Genomic DNA, 17,301 nt, shown 5'->3' with positions numbered 1-17,301 from the left:
GAACAAACAGCATAAAAGGTGAAGTCATTTTGATTTAAAAAAAAACTTTACTATCTGATCAGTTAATGCAAATGGAGATATTTTTAAATAGCACTTCTGTCTTGACAGTTGTATTTTAAAATTAAATTTTGATGTGGCATCCTCACTTTGTATTTTACTTTATGCAACAGATAATCTAAAAAAAACCCCAAACTGCCATTTTTCTGTGCTGTTGAAATCTGAGACTAGTCAGCACCATATCTCTTTAAAAAAAAAAGAGAGAGAGAGAGAGAGAGCTGGCAGGGGAGAGCTAAAGCCTCTGCTGCATTAAACTTGTTTGGCTACATTGAGGCTGCAGCAGTGGTCACGCATTATGCTGAAATCTGCTGATTTTACAAAAGAGGGAAGAGGGACAAGATTGTTTTGAGTCCAGATGCTGTCAAACACCAGCAACTAATGGAAGAAATGGCATAATGAACAGGCCAGTATGTGAAAGCAGTTTATGAAGAAATAGCTAAATACAGTGGTTTGTCCTGTCTGATCATCTGATGCTGTAAGTACTAGCACGATACAGGGTTGCTCAGTCACTGCAGTTGTTTGTGTGAGATGTTTTATGGGTATCATGATGCTATTAGCATTCACTGTGATAGAAACCAGAGGCTTTGGCATATTTAATAGAGTATTTAGCTGAATGGCTATTGTCTATGTTGTCTACAGAATCTCTGGGTGACTCATAAGCTGCAGTGCGCTAGCGGTGTGGATGGAACAAGGATTTGCACATTAGCTTGCCTCTCCATTTCATAGCTTTGTGTCTTTGTTGCACTGTATTGTAAGAAATGTTAGTATATTGCTGCAGTACTATGCATGTAAAGAGGCCTGTTTCTGAATTTGATCAGCAGCCCTTGAATGCTATTTTTTTTGGTGCATTCTTTGTTTGACATTACCACAGCTGACATAATTTAAAAAAGAAAAAAGAAACCTAGAAATACTACTTACTCCAATGCTAGATGCTGTAGTTTGAGCAAGCTTTGCAGCAAGTAATTTTTCATATGTATATATTTGTAATGTGGTTCCAAGATACCGTTAACTTTGCCATTTATCTTTGTGAGAGTTGTTCTCTCTAAAGCGTGTCAATTATGATTTACTTAGAAAAGGAATGAGCACTTTCCTATGTTTTCCTATGTTGTGACTTAAAGTAGAAATATGTATTTCAAATGAAAGTACTTGTTCATGTGGAAATTCCACATCTTGTTCTTTGGCAGTTGATTTAATGCTGTGTCTTCTGTGCATGCTCTAATGATCTGATGTAGTCTTGGTAACAAATTAAAAAAATATGGCTAACACAAGTTCCCTGCCCTGTGTATATGAGCAGATTGCTCAGTAATGAAGTAAAAAATGTGTAGCTAAATTATTCATGCCAACAGAGCAAAGAACTAATGTACATTTTTATCATTATTTTGAAAGTATTTTAATTTTGCTTTCATCTATCAAGCTATAGGCCTATACTTACAGTATCATCACAGTGATAAATTGTGAAACAAATAATCCCTGTATTACTAAATTCATGTACTGTCTTATGTGGTACTGTGAAGTTAATCCTATCCTGCTCCTGCTGAAATCAGTGAGGCATCTCCCATTGGCTTCAGTGGGAGCAAAAGGAAGTCTAAGTGTCCGTAGTATTCGATTGTGCAGGGCCTTACATGAGGACACAAAGGGGAAAGGGCAGTGGCACAGAGGACCTTTCTTTTGTGTACCTGTGTGTGGACCTAGCACAATACCTGTTCCTGAATTTAGGGTCTAAGTTCTGCTCCCAGTCACTTCCTGCTACAGCACTAGCCACTTCAGAGGAAACAGGTAAGGCAGAGCTATGGCCCTGATCCTCCCACATGCTGGGAAGTCCAAGCTGAACTCTTTGAAAGGTTGTTGCTACAACTGCCATCCCCCTATGCTCTTTGGCAGTACAGCTCCAGGAGCCCGCCAATGGGAGCTGTGGGACGGGGTGCTGGCCACGGCTTCCTGCAGCTCCAATTGGTGGGAATGGCGAACCGCAGCCACTGGGAGCTGTGGGCAGCCGTGCCCGGGGATGGTCAATGTAAACAAACTGTCTCGCAGCCTGCCAGCGGATTACCGTGAAGGGCCGCAGGTTGCCCACCACTGATCTAGTCTGATCATATTGCAGGCCACAGAACCTTGCCCACCCACTCCTATAATAGACCCAAAACCTCTGGCTTAGTTACTGAAGTCCTCAGATCATGACTGAAAGACTTCCAGTTACAGAGAATCCACTATTTACACTAATTTAAACCTGTAAGTGACCTGTGCTCCATGCTGCAAAGGAAGACAACCCCTCCCAGAGTCTTTGCCAATCTGACCTGGAGGATAATTCTTCCCTGACCTCAAATATGACAGTCAGTTGGACCCTCAGCATTTTGGCAAGACCCAACAGCCAAATACCTGGGAAAGAATTCTCTGTAGTAACTCAGAGACCTCCCCATCTAGCATCCCATCACTGTTGGGGATATTTGCTGCTATCAGTCGCAGATTGGCAACATGTGATTGTAGGCAGTTTCATCATACTATCCCCTCCATAAACTTATCAAGCTCAGTCTTGAAACCAGTTAGGTTTTTTGTCCCCATGGCTCCCCTTGGAAGGCTGTTCCGGAACTTCATTCTTCTGATAGTTAGAAACCTTTGTCTAATTTCAAGCCTAAATTTGCTGATGGCCAGTTTATATCCACTTGTTCTTCTGTCAACATTGGTGCTTAACTTAAATATCTCCTTTTACTCCCTGGTATTTATCTCACTGATGTGTTTATGGAGAGCAACCATATCTCCCTGCAGCCTTTGTTTGATTAGGCTAAACAAGCCAAGCTCTTTGAGTCTCCTCTCATTAGGTCAGTTTTCCATTCCTCTGATCCTCCTAGTAGTCCTTCTCTGCAGCTGTTCTAGTTTGAATTAATCAACATGAACCAAATGTTTCTTCAAAATCATAACAGCTAGAGACTTACTTTTTTGTTTTTTAATGTAAGCTGAGATTCTTGAGAACATGATAGTAGGTTCAGAGAGGAGCTGGTATGTTGGCTGGGCATGCATCAGCTGTTTCTGATCCCTGTGCTATATAATCATTCAGTGAAAGAAATCAGTAACCGTGCGGAAATCTACAGATAAATATTGGCTGAAAAATGGTAGTACTCTGCTACTGGGGGGGGGTCTGGATAAGGGGCAGGGGATCCTGGGGGGGCAGTCATGGGACAGGGAGCAGGGAGCAGTTGGATGGGGTGGAGGTTCTGTGTGTGGGGGTGGACAGGGGATAGGGAGCAGTTGGATAGGTGTGGGAGTCCCAGGGGGCCTGTCAGGGGTCGGGGGTGTGAATAGGGGTGGGAGCAGTTAGGGGACGGGGAACGGGGTGTTCGATAGGCGGGGAGTACCAGGGGACCTGTCAGGGGGCGGGGGTCTGGGTCGTAGCAGTCTGGGGACAGGGAACAGGGGTGTTGGATAGGGGGTGAGGTCCTGGGGGTGCAGTTTGGGGCGTGGGGTCCTGGTGGGTGGTGGTCAGGGGACAAGGAGCAGGGGGGTTGGATGGATCAGGGGTTCTGAGGGGGACAGTCAGGGGGCAGGAAGTGGGAGGGGGCAGATAGGGGGTGGGGGCCAGGCTGTTTGGGGAGACACAGCCTTCCCTACCTGGCTCTCTATACAGTTTCACACCCCGATATGGCCCTCAGCCCAGAAAGTTTGCCCACTCCTGACATAACTCCTCACTGGAGGAGCGCCACGAGGTGCTCCCAACTCTTCAGGGTGAATCAGAATAGCACTCTGCCCAACCATGAATAAGTAAGAATGCCATTCTGACTTTATTACCCTCCTGAGCGTCAGCTACACAGACTTTAGAGTGAAAGAAAACTTTTGCCTACATTTAGTAAGAGCAAATGTTGTCCCAATCCTGTGTCATCTAGTGTCTAAGTCCAACTGGGGTTGACATTCAGCTGATCTAATATGTCACATTATGCCTAAATATTGGAGGACATCAAGTATTTTTCACCTGATTTTAGCTGTGCTTGTTATCTCATAATTTAAACATTTCTCTGTGAATCGGTATCAGTCATCTGATGTTTTATACAACGTACATACATAGATTTCATAAAAACAAGGTAAGTGCGTTGGAAGCCCCATCACTTGGGGCATCTACGGTTACTTTGGATAGTATGCTTTAGGGAGCAGTCCTCTATTGCATAGGAAAATTGCATACCTTATCTAATGGGACTTTTTTATCTCTTACTTCTGTGTTACTATGAAGACTAAACAATTTCTGTCGGTTTTCCATTGGTCATTACAAAGATGATGCCAGACATATTGCCCATTTTTTATGTGTGAGATACGATACGCACAATAACCCGTTTTTCAAATGCGTTAGTATAGTAAGTGGAGGGCACCGGGGCTATTTTGTGTGAGCATAATGGAACAAACAGAATTGCACAGAGCCTTTTGTAACGGACTGATTCCCAGGGGATACCCTCTGTCTTCCCCCTCCCCATTCCCACCTCCCACATGCCCTTCACGATTTGGGAGCGTATTATTTCGAATAGCAGCAGTAACAAGAGCATTTGGAAAGCTTGTGAATGGAATATTGAGTATACAGCAATAGAAGGTCCTATATATTTTGGTAATTCTGAAATCTGTAAAACTTAAAAGGATACACAGAATATCTTTACCATTTTTCTGTGTTTTTCCTCACCATCCATCATAATTAACTATCTGGAAACTCGAAACTGAAGTTACTTTCCTTACTAATTTCTCATTTATGTTTAAAATATTTCCCTCCCTTCGCAGCACTGTAGTTACAACTTCTCATTAATAATATTTTCTACTTATAAATCACTTATCAAAGGATCTCAAAGCACTTCACAGACACTAATGAATTAAGCCTTATAATAATCTATCAGTTAATGTAATTGTTATTAACAGGTAATATTATTGCCTCTGTCTCACAGGCAGAGTGATCCTTGCCCAACGATTCAACCATATTTCTTCCAGTGCTAGGCTGTTGTCATTTTTTTTCATTAGAATAGAAGCACTGAAATATTTGTTTGGAAAAAAAATATAGAATTACAGACATGTTACAAGACAGTATAAGAATTAAAAAAAGAGGTCAAATTGTGGGCATACCAATCTTGGCGGAGTCTTTTTAAGAATTTTTCTTATGCCACATGGAACACAGTTATTATCATTAACATCATCTGTTACATATGCTGGATTTCATGTACATCATATTTATTTATAGCATAGACCAAAGAACCGAATAGTCTCATCTTTGAAAAGTTTCTTTCTTTTAACTGTGCATGTTGTGTGCAGCAAAGTCTCTATATTAACCTCCTTGCTTTAACAATGTTCTGCATTTCCAGAGCTAAATTTTCAGCATGCTGCATATCTCAATTTAGACACAAGACTCCCACATATAGAAGAGAGATTCATATAGTTAAATTCCCTAGCTAAAAGCATACTACCCATGGAATGTAAAATGCCCTACCATTCTTCTGCAATTGTGGCTGGCAAATGGCATAGAGACCCTATTTGGCAAACAATATCAGTATCCTTTTAAGAATAAATACTTAGCAATTGTATAGCATTTTTTGAGTCCAGTACTGCTCGGATACTCAGGGTTAACCTGAAGTAACTCCACAGAAAGCAGTTGAGTCACTCCAGATTTATTGTAATTGAAAGTTCAGTTTGACTGTACATATTTAAAGCACTTAAGAAATATTTATAAAAATCTTCACAATGCCGTTTGGGGGTAGGTGAACAAACCCTTTCAAAATCCATTTGGAGCTGTGCTTGCTGGAGAGTTTGGTTCCACCTATGTTGGAATAAACTTTATTTGCTGAAGAGATCCCAAAATCCTGTGTGCCAGACAGTTGCAGAGCATCTTAGAAGAGAGAAGGGGAACATGAGAAAACTAGTGCCCCATTTTTCATACTTTGTTCTTTTCTATCATGAATCTGTCTTTCCCCACCACTGGAGCTACGCAGCCTGCAGGAATTTCTGCAGGTCTATAACAACAACAATAAACTCGGCTATTATATAGTCACACTACTGTATGTGGTTCCGAGAAGGAGAGAACCCAGCCAGCCCATGGGGTATGTAATTCTCTTTCTTTCATTTTTTAAAGTGACCTTGTATAGGCAGTTAAGGACTCCTCATCCCACATACTGGAGTGCACTTGGGGTTCCCTCCTGATTTCCAGGTGCTTTTTTTTTTGTGGGAGGTAGGTTTTTGTCTGGTCTAATGGGCCAGGGATTACCAAATTCTAAACGCTCTATGCAAATTGCTTAACCTCTCCAGCACAGCTTTCTCCGTGCTTAATTTACAGGAGTATTGTGAGGATTAGCCAGATAAGTGATGTAACACTTTGCAAACTTTAAGTGCTATAAGTATTTGTTTATTTCCCGCTTCCATGCTAACAGTAATTGAGCAGTAAGCCGAGATGTCTTTGAGTCATATGGCTGTTTTTAAAATTCCGCTGCCAAATGAAAGAATGAACTCATCACCCCTATATTAGGACATGGGGCAGTGCACTGAGCTATCAATTCATTTCCCATTATCATTCTTCAACAGTCAGATTGGATAGGGGGTGAGGTCCTGGGGGGGCAGTCAGGGGACAAGGAAAAGGGGTGGTTGGATGGGTCGGGGTTCTGAGGGGGGAGTCATAGGGGCGGGAAGTGGGAGGGGGCGGATAAGGGGCAGGGGCCAGGTTGTTTGGGGAGGCACAGCCTTCCCTACCCTGCCCTTCATACAGTTTTGCACCCCGATGGGGCCCTCAGGCCAAAAAGTTTGCCCACCCCTGTTCTAGACCTTTAATCATTTTTGTTGCTCTTCTCTGGACTATGTCCAGTTATTCCACATCTTTCCTGAAATGTGCTCAGAACTGGACACAATACTTCAGTTGAGGCCTAACTAGCATGGAGTGCAGTGGAAGAATTGCTTCTCATGTCTTGCTTAGAAAACTCCTGCTAATACATCCCAGAATGATATTTGCTTTTGTTGCAACAGTGTTACACTGTTGACTCATATTTAGGTTGTGATCCACTATGACCCCCAGATCTCTTTGCACAGTACTCCTTCCTAGGCAGTCGCTTCCCATTTTGTATGTGTGCAGCTGATTGTTCCTTCCTAAGGACAAATGCAAAGTATTCCACTTATAGAACTTCATCCTATTTACTTCAGATCATTTCTCTAGTTTGTCCAGATTATTTTGAATTTTAATCCTATCCTCCAAAGTACTTGCAACCCATCCCATCTTGGTATAGTCCACAAACTTTATAGGTGTATTCTCTATTCCATTATCTAAATCATTGATGAAGATATTGAACAGAACCGGACCCAGAACTGATCCCTGCGGGACCCCACTTGATATGCCCTTGCAGCTTGACTCTGAACCACTGATAGCTACTCTCTGGGAACAGAGATGCTGGATGTGATAAAGTTGTGGATATAATTGAGGTGTGTGGGGGGAGGGGTGTACATCCTAAAAGGATGGTCACAACCTCTTCAACACATGGAGATGAAAAAATCAGTTCAGCAGCAGCAACAGGACCCCATAAGAAGGTGAGATGGTACAACAGAAACAAAGCATAGCAACATTCAGTAAACTGTTAACCAGGAGCAGGTCTGGCCTTATATGAGGCGAACTGAGGATCCAGAGTGTAGAAAATTGTGTCTGGTGCTGGTGCATATGTATTCTCTCTGCTCTAGATGCACAGACATGGTGGAGTGCTGTGCTGGAGGAAGAAGGGCACATGAGACATGACAGGCAGGCAGGAGAAAAGGTGAGAGGGAATAACAAAGCAGCAGGAGCTGCAGGGAGAGAGAGGAGGAGGAGCCTCTTATGTACCTCTCTAGCACCTGCAGGAGCCTGGACTGATTAACACCAGCTTCTCAGGGAGGTTCCTGTTTCCTGTTGCTTCCCTAAACCCACTTGAGAAGAACAAGCAGTCAACTGAAGTAGAAGGAGCCAGTTAGGCCCTTAAGACACTATATCTTCCCTCACTCAGACCCTGCTACCAGCCTGCTTATTTGCCCCCTTCAACTGAGTGTTGAGAGCCACTATACCTGGCACAGAACAGCAGTCATGAGTGAAAGAAGAAAATGCTCCTCTGGGGCAGCATTCAGGAAAAGAAAGAAAGCAAAGGAAGCTTTTCTATCTAAGCAGGAAGGAGCTCTCCTGAGATACATAGACACAAATGTTCACGGTAAGCCTTCCGGCCCCAGTGAGGATGTGCATGGTGAGGAGATGCCTGATCTTCCAGTTAGTCAGAGTGCAGGTGACCTGGCAGCTACTGCAGCATCCATGTCTCCATCTCAAATGGATGTAACCATGCACATTCCTGAAGAAAAGTGTAGATCAGAGAAGAGTGTGGTGGAGGCGCAAGAAACAGCTGCTGCTGAGTTTAGTTCCTTAAGTCTAGATGATCCAGGACTGTGGACCCACTTGAGCAGTAGCCTGAGGGACTTCCTTGTACCCCATGGACCACAGCAAGTGAAAAACTTCATGTTCTCCAAAGACAAAGAAAATAGAAGTGTCCATCCAACACATTACTGGCATGAAATCCCCAATGATGACAAAGTGGACAGACTACGGTGTATGTACTCAAAAACCCAGAATGCTGCATACTGTTTTTGTTACAAATTCTTCCAGTCTAATGTTCCAGCCACACTGGGTTCTACAGGAACAAAGGACTGGAAAATCTGGCTAGAAATCTGGCATGCCATGAGAAGGCAGCAAATCACCAGAGAGCATTCCATAGGTGGAAAGAGCTTAAGATGTGACTAAGGTTAAAGGCCCCCATAGATGATCAGCATCAAGAGAAGATTGCATCAGAGTCTCTTTACTGGCAAAATGTTCCGAAAAGGCTCATTGCCATTGTCAGAATGCTTGCTACCCAAAACCTAGCGCTCCGTGGCACTTCAGATCAGCTGTATGTGCCAAACAATGGAAACTTCCTTAAAATTGTGGAGCTGATGGCTGAGTTTGATGCTGTACTCCAGGAACATCTAAGAAGAGTCACCACCCAAGAAATGTACACACACCAGTACCTTGGAAAAACAATTCAAAATGAGATCATACAGTCACTGGCAACAAACATCAAACAGAAGATTGTGGCAGATCTGAAGTTAGCAAGATATTACTCTGTTATTCTGGACTGCACACCTGACATCAGCCATACGGAACAAATGACTTTAACGGTGCGTTTTGTCACAACAACAGAACCTAGTGAAACATCCCTGTAATGATGAGTATCAGAGAGCATTTTCTAGAATGTATTGACATTGATGATACTACAGGAGCTGGTGTGACAAATGTGCTTCTTAAAAAGCTGGAAGATATGGGAATTACGATAGCTTACATGAGAGGTCAGGGCTACGATAATGGTGGCAACATGAGAGGAAAGAACAGAGGAGTGCAGACACAGATCTGAGAGTTAAATCCTCGAGCTTTTTTGGTCCATGCAGTTCTCATTCATTGAACTTGGTGGTCAATGATGCAGCATCAGCTTCTAGTGAGGCTGATGAATTTTTTAATGTAATTCAAACCATCTATCTATATTTCTCTGCATCAACTTATCGATGGCAATTTTGAAGCAACATCTGGGAACATCCTATCTGACACTGAAACCACTGAGTGCCACCCGATGGGAAAGTCGAGTGGAGGCGATAAAGCCTATCAAAGACCAAATTGGGAAGACAGATGATGCCATAGTTGCCATTATGGAGGATAATGCTCAGACAGGAACTATTCATGGGAGAACAGTGGCGGAGGGAAATGGAGTCACCAAAAACATACATAACTTCAAATTTCTGTGTGGCTTAGTGTTGTGGTATGACAGACTGTTTGAAATAAATGTTGTAAGCAAGAGACTCCAAGGTGTCGACCTTGATATATCTGGAGCAATGGAACAACTGGACAAAGCAAAAGTCATACCTATAGTCTTACCGGTCAGATGAGGGATTTCAAAACGTTCTGAAGAGTGCACAGAAGTTGGCAGAGGAACTTCACACTGAAGCTATTTTCCCACCCATTCAAGAATACAAGAGTCACCGAAGAAGATGACATTTTGATTACGAGGCATGGGATAATCCCATAAGAGACCCCAAACAACTATTCAAAGTTGAATTCTTTAACCAGGTGCTAGATTGTGCAATACAGTCAGCTGAACGTTTCATGCAGCTCAAGGAACACAGCAGTATATTTGGGATGTTGTAGGATATTCCAAAACTCCTCACTATACCTGAAGAAGACCTACACCAGCAATGCAGGGCACTAGAGACAGTGTTGACACATGATGACATGTGCGATATTGATGCGAGTGATTTAGGTGATGAACTGAAAGCCCTTTCAAGATACATTTCAGCAGGATCAACTCCAAAGGCTGTTCTGGAATATATGTGCACAAATAAGATGACCACCCTCTTTCCGAATGCTTTTGTTGCTCTGCGCATACTTCTCATACTTCCTGTAACCGTTGCCAGTGGAGAGCACAGCTTCTCCAAGCTGAAGGTAATAAAAACACATCTACACTCCACAATGACACAGGAGAGGCTGGTCGGCCTTGCAACCATCTCAACAGAACATGAGCTGGCCCAGACTGTGGACCTTCAGGAAGCAGTTCAAATCTTTGTAACCAAGAAGGGATGGAAGCACCACTTTGATTATACAAACAGATAAAAATGCCAGTGTTTACACAGACAAGAAAAGTTACATTTGCTGTTCAGGCGTTTGAAAGTTAAGTGTTACATAAAAGTTTTGAACAAGGCGTTTTAAGTTGTTAGTTCTCCTTTATTGGGGTAGGTAGCAGAGCAGTACCATGAGAGGAGCAGAACAGGAAGAAGGCAGAATTGAGACCTTTCAAAGTTTTAGCCCAAGCAAGGGGGCATGGGGGCGTCATTTGAGCTCCCCGCCTCAGGTGCCAAAATGTTGTGGGCTGGCACTGACAAGGAGAGAATCTTTATAATCATAAATTGCAATAAGGTAGCATAAGCCAAAAGAGTACAAACCAACATTTTACCATCCTGGAGATCAACCCCGTCTTCAGATCTTGCCTGTCAGTCATTCTTTCTCCTCTGTATGTCCCAGAAGCCAAATGGAATTTCATTCCCTGGAGCACATATGCAAAGGGAGGCAGGGTGGGAGGGGAAAGTGAAGCTGGACTTAACCCCTTGTTTACTGGGGACCAACTAGTTTACAGGCTTCTTACACTGCAATTTTAGTAACAAAAGGAGGGTAGATGTCAACCTCACCATCTCCTAAATATTATCATTTCTTCTAGTTGCTTCTCTCAGCTTCTCTCTAGCTAACATCATCTCTGTCTTATCCAGACTGGGTTTCAGCCAACTATCCCTCATCCAAAACAACTATCCCTCATCCCACTCCAGTCATGGCCAGACATGAGGAAACCTAAATGTCTGCACCATCAAGACCTGATGTACCAGAGCTTAGTTTCATCAGCATACTATAGGCATTGCAACCATAATGGTTTCACTTTTTGCCTGGCAGCATCTCGTACACATTGAGCAGGAGGAGTGACAGGGTAGAACATTGCAGCTCCCCTGATATTTTGCTTGACTCTTCTTACCATTGAAAAGAACAAAACTATTCAAGTATGATTGTTTCTGTCTCTGCCAGGATTGACAGACTCCAGAAGTCAGGGAATGAAGATGTCCACATATATACTTATGTTCTTGTGGCTAGTCAGGATCAGGTCATCCAGGGGCTCCAGATTCTGCTCAATATAGTTGGCAGGGTGTTGAGGTCTGGCAGCTCTGATTGGGCTGTGTCCTGAGTTGGTTACAAAGAACTTCCTTTTGGATGCCAGTTTATATAGTGAAACTTGTCATGCTTAACTATACCTTAACCAATTACTTTACTAAAGTATTATAAAATAATTATTTGACCAATCCTAACATATAGTGAAACAATTCTTTAACCAATCATACCCCACCTTAGTTGATTTAAATCTTGCAGAATTAATTATGCAACAGACAGAAACAATCAAAGAAACAGACAGAAACCATACAGATAAACAATAGAGAAGTAGGGACCATAAAGGTAAAACAATAAAGAAGTATAGATTTCACAATCACAATTGATAAGTGATTCCTTGCCAGACAGAATGCTATCAAACAAAGTTTTCTTGAAGCATCTTAAGATTTCTTTATCTGGTGATGGTGGGTACTATTAGGACAGGAGCAACTTCTTAACTGCCCTACGTTATATTAATTTGATTAATTTAGAGGGAATGTGAGGATGTGATATTCTGCTTCTTGGCTTATGGCTGCTTGGCTGATGTCCTAATGTGGCTGCAGAAAAATGCCTCGGACCTTACCAAACAGCCTAGTAATCTTTATTTTATTTTTTTAAAAGGCAAGCAGCTCTAGCAATTGTCATTGGAGAAAGAAAAGGAGTACTTGTGGCACCTTAGAGACTAACCAATTTATTTGAGCATAAGCTTTCGTGAGCTACAGCTCACTTCATCGTATACATACTGTGGAAACTGCAGAAGACATTATATACATGGTCTCTGTGTATATAATGTCTTCTGCAGTTTCCACAGTATGCATCCGATGAAGTGAGCTGTAGCTCACGAAAGCTTATGCTCAAATAAATTGGTTAGTCTCTAAGGTGCCACAAGTACTCCTTTTCTTTTTACTGTAACAAGAGTGATCAGGTAAGGTGAGCTATTACCAGCAGGAGAGCGGGAGGTGGGAGGGGGGACCTTTTGTAGTGATAATCAAGGTGGGCCATTTCCAGCAGTTGACTAGACCGTGTGAGGAACAGTGGGGGAGACAGGCCAGTCCTTGCTTACAGACAGCCCCCCAACCTGAAGCAAATACTCACCAGCAACCACACAACAAAAACACTAACTCAGGAACCTATCCTTGCAACAAAGTCTGTTGCCAACTGTGTCCTCATATCTATTCAGGGGACACCATCATAGGGCCTAATCACATCAGCCACACTATCAGAGGCTTGTTCACCTGCACATCTACCAATGTGATAATGCCATCATGTGCCAGCAATGCCCCTCTGCCATGTACATTGGCCAAACTGGACAGTCTCTATGTAAAAGAATAAATGGACACAAATCAGATGTCAAGAATTATAACATTCAAAATCCAGTCAGAGAACACTTCAGTCTATTTGGTCACTTGATTACAAACCTAAAAGTGGCAATTCTTCAACAAAAAAACTTCAAAACCAGACTCCAATGAGAGACTGCTGAATTGGAATTAATTTGCAAACTGGATACAATTAACTTCGGCTTGAATAAAGACTGGGAGTGGATGTGTCATTACACAAAGTAAAACTATTTCCCCATGTTTATTCCCCCCCCTCACTGTTCCTCACACGTTCTTGTCAACTGCTGGAAATGGCCCACCTTGATTATCACTACAATAGGTTCCCCCGCTCTCCTCTGCTGGTAATAGCTCACCTTACCTGATCACTCTTGTTACAGTGTGTATGGTAGCACTCATTGTTTCATGTTCTTTGTGTATATAAATCTCCCCACTGTATTTTCCACTGCATGCATCCGATGAAGTGAGCTGTAGCTCACGAAAGCTTATGCTCAACTAAATTTGTTAGTCTCTATGGTGCCACAAGTCCTCCTTTTCTTTTTGCGGATACAGACTATCATGGCTGCTCCTCTGAAACCTGTCATTGGAGAGAGGACAAGTGTCAAGAGATGCCTTCTTGAGCGTATGTCTGATTATCAGCACCTCTTAAAGGAGTGACAACTTCCCCTCTGAGAAGGAAGCATTGATGGTGTCTTATGCTAACACATCTGGTTTCCTTATTAGTCACCTTACCAGTTAAGGACAATTCTGGATTGTAGGTTGTAGTCTAAAGTTCTCAGAACATATCCATAAACTTAGTGAGTGGCCAAAACTCAAATATAGAAGAAATTATATTTGTTTCTTTCAGGCATCAATCTAGCTACCACTGTCGTCTGCATCCAAGCTATCCTGTAGGCAAAGCAGTTGGGAAAACTCCATGCCATGAGAAAAACTTAACTTAGTATCTGAGAAAAGACCATGTGGAAAAGTTCTGTTGTTTGGGACTTTACAGATGTTGAGGTGGAGGAAATAGCCTCTTTGCCGCTATCATAGCCACAGCCTAATAATTTTTAAAAAATGAACTGTCTTTATGGCACACACATTTTAATTTAAAGCACAATTTCTGCCAGCAGCACCTTAATCTCCCTCCTTCTGTGGATCTGTGAGAGATAACATCTGTGTACTGAGGTGATCTAGGAGGAAAATGCAATGCCAGGAGTATTTCAGGGCCACCATTTTAATAGTGAACATATAAGATGTTAGAGAATTGTATAGTCATTCTTTCTCAGATACTTGGAACCCATCCTCTTTCACTAATCCATAAGGTGGACCATTAAAATTGCTCCTGTACTCTTAACAGGAGCAAAGGAGAGCCTTGACTCAAAGAGAAGGAAATAATGGTCTCTCCATGACGCATGAGAACTTCATTCCCTCTGTTCATTCTAATCCCAGTCCAAAACAAGATCTACAGTGTGAACAGGTTCATACATACAACCAGAAACCTTCCTGAGAGGGTCCATACAGAAGAAGGCAATGAAGAATACAATGAAGAACTGTTAAAACAAAACAAAAGTTAAAATCAAACTTTGAAGGGAAATTCAAGATTTTTTTTGAACTGGGGAGAGGGACTAAAATGGATATTAAAGGGGAACAAGTTCTACACTTGTGGGCTCCACCAGTGCATATTGATGAATACTAATATTGATGACTATAATGTTAATCACTGTAATCTAATTCCATGCTTCAGGACTTCAGCTGGTCACTTGCAGAGGTCAGGAAGAAATGTTCCCCCCGATGCACAATTGTAATTATTTATTTATTTCCCTTCCTTACTCTGAAGAATCAGAGATCTTCCACAGCTGGAGATAGGATACCAGCTATGATGGACTGGTGTTCTGAGCTGTTACAGAAAATCCTCTATCTTAGATGCCTGGCTGCTGTGTCTTTCTCACATGCTCAGGGTCTAACTCAGGGGTGGGCAAACTTTTTGGGCCGAGGGCTGCATCTGGGTGGGGAAATTGTATGCAGGGCTGGAGCAGGGGGTTGGGGTGTGGGAGGGAGTGCGGGATGTGGGAGGGGATGTAATGTGCAGGAACGGGCTCAGAGCAAGGGATTGGGGCAGAGGAGGGGTGAGGGGTGTATGAGGGGGCTCAGGGCAGGGGGTCGGGGTGCAGGAGGGGTGCGGGGTGTATGAGGGGGCTCAGGGCAGGGGGTTGGGGTGCAGGAGGGGTGCGGGGTGTATGAGGGGGCTCAGGGCAGGGGGTTGGGGTGCAGGAGGGGTGCGGGGTGTATGAGGGGGCTCAGGGCAGGGGTTGGGGTGCAGGAGGGGTGCGGGGTGTATGAGGGGGCTCAGGGCAGGGGGTTAGGGTGCAGGAGGGGTGTGGGGTGTATGAGGGGGCTCAGGGCAGGGGTTGGGGTGCAGGAGGGGTGCGGGGTGCTGGAGGGGGATCAGGGCAGGGAGATGGGGTGCACGGGAGTGCAAGGTGCAGCAGGGGGCTCAGGGCAGGGAGTTGGGAGGTGGGGTGCAGGAGGGGTTCGGGCTCCGGCCTGGTGCCACTTACCTAAAGCAGCTCTGGGGTGGCAGCAGTGTGCACTGGGGCCAGGGCAGGCTCCCTGCCTGCCCTGGCCCCATGCCGCACCGCTGGTACCACATTGGCACGCCTCCAGGTACCTCCCCTGAAGCTCCCATTGGTCGCGATTCCCCATTCCCAGCCAATGGGAGCTGCGGGGGGCGGTGCCTGGAGGCAAGGGCAACGCACGGAGTCGTCTACCCCCTCCCCCCCCGGGGCCACAAGGACGTGGTGCCGGCTGCTTCTGAGAGCAGCGCGGGGCCTGTGGCATCACGGGGGGCAATCCCGTGGGCTGGATCCAAAGATCTGATGGGCCGGATCTGGCCCATGGGCCGTACTTTGCCCACCCCTGGTCTAACTGATCACCAGATTTGGGGTTGGGAAGGAATTTCCCCCTGGTCAGATTGGCAGGGATGTTGGGGGGTTTTACCCTCTTCTGCAGAGTGGAACCTGCATCACCTGCTGGGATCACCTGGGCATATCTTACCTAATCATTTCCAGCTGCATTGCTGACACCTCAGTTTCTCCTGTCTTCTACGTTTTGGCACAAAACAGCATTGAAACGGTTACATGTAGCAACGTTCTCCTTTCCCTTTCCTTAGCTTTCTGTAAATTTGCAGATGAGCGAAGGAAGAAATTTGGCAAGAAAAAAGACAGGCTAGCTACAGTGGTAAACCTCAAGCAAAGAAATCATGGCTCTGTCCAGAAAAGATTGGATGTTTTTTACAACATATTATAATGAAAGAATGATGTACTAGCCTGAGCATGCTGTACTCTACTTTTGGCAAGCTCAGCTGTCTTTCACCTGTTTCCAACTCAGAAAGATTGAACTTCAATGTCTTTCCCCTACAAACTACCTGCTTTCTAACTGCATGGTTATCAATTAAAGCCCTTCTTTGGGTTTTCCCTTTAAAAGAGCCTTTTCCAGCATACCTTCCTGGTAGTTGGCCTGGCTCCAGTAACAGCTGTACTCCAGTGTTGTTCCTTTACTTCTGACTGCAGCAGGTTGTTACTATTTTCCTTTTAACTAGTAAGTATTTTGGCCCAGATTCACAAAAATATTTAGGCTGTTAACTGTTAGGCCCACATCCACAAATGTATTTAAGCGCCTATGTTCCTTTTTCTGTTGTCTGCCTTGGTGTGGCTTCTGCACTAGTACTTTCTCTCATACCCTGGAAAGTTATACAGCCTTATATATTATCAAGTGGATGGTCTTGGATAATGACAGAGCAAACAAAAATAGAAAATGCATTCACTTAGAAATGTAGGTGCTCTTTATTCCCTTTTTCTTCTTCTCTCTTGCCACTCCCCTATTTGGCATTAGCGACTTTTATAGCCTTCTTCCAAAACTCGTGATTGTATGCCTGACTGTTGTGCAAATTGGTCTTTTTAAGGTCCACTGATACCCTGTCAAGTCAAGGTACAAAGTCCCCCTATAGTCTTCTTCCATGTAAGATCATGGCAAGGACATCTGACAAATATAACTCTTGGGTCTCTGCTAGAGATGTCCATATCAATGTAGCCTACCTTCCCTCAACTTATCTTCAACTGGGGCAATTTGCATTAGGCTCCTCATAATTTCATGTTGTTTCCTATCATGGAGCGTCCAACCATTTGACCATCTCAGCAGCTACATCTCTGTGGTAGA

At 43.8% G+C, this 17,301-nt stretch overlaps 1 protein-coding gene across 2 annotated transcripts in view; it reads left to right on the top strand.

Moving 5' to 3' along the window:
- Positions 1–17,301, top strand: part of SACS (sacsin molecular chaperone) — a 269,818-nt gene that overhangs the window by 124,793 nt on the left and 127,724 nt on the right. Inside the window, exon 1 of one of the 2 annotated variants that reach the window (XM_084640857.1) lies at positions 295–532. The exons of the other annotated variant lie outside the window; for it this stretch is intronic. The gene's annotated coding sequence lies outside the window, so the exon portion shown is untranslated. Of the gene's footprint in view, positions 1–294; positions 533–17,301 lie in introns of those variants that run through there. 2 annotated transcript variants of the gene reach the window in all.

Source organism: Lepidochelys olivacea (genome assembly GCF_965140295.1).
Source record: "Lepidochelys olivacea isolate rLepOli2 genome assembly, chromosome: 1".
NCBI classification, from domain to species: domain Eukaryota; kingdom Metazoa; phylum Chordata; order Testudines; family Cheloniidae; genus Lepidochelys; species Lepidochelys olivacea.
Note: the sequence above shows the minus strand (reverse complement) of the source record. Positions and strands in the feature narration are given on the sequence as shown.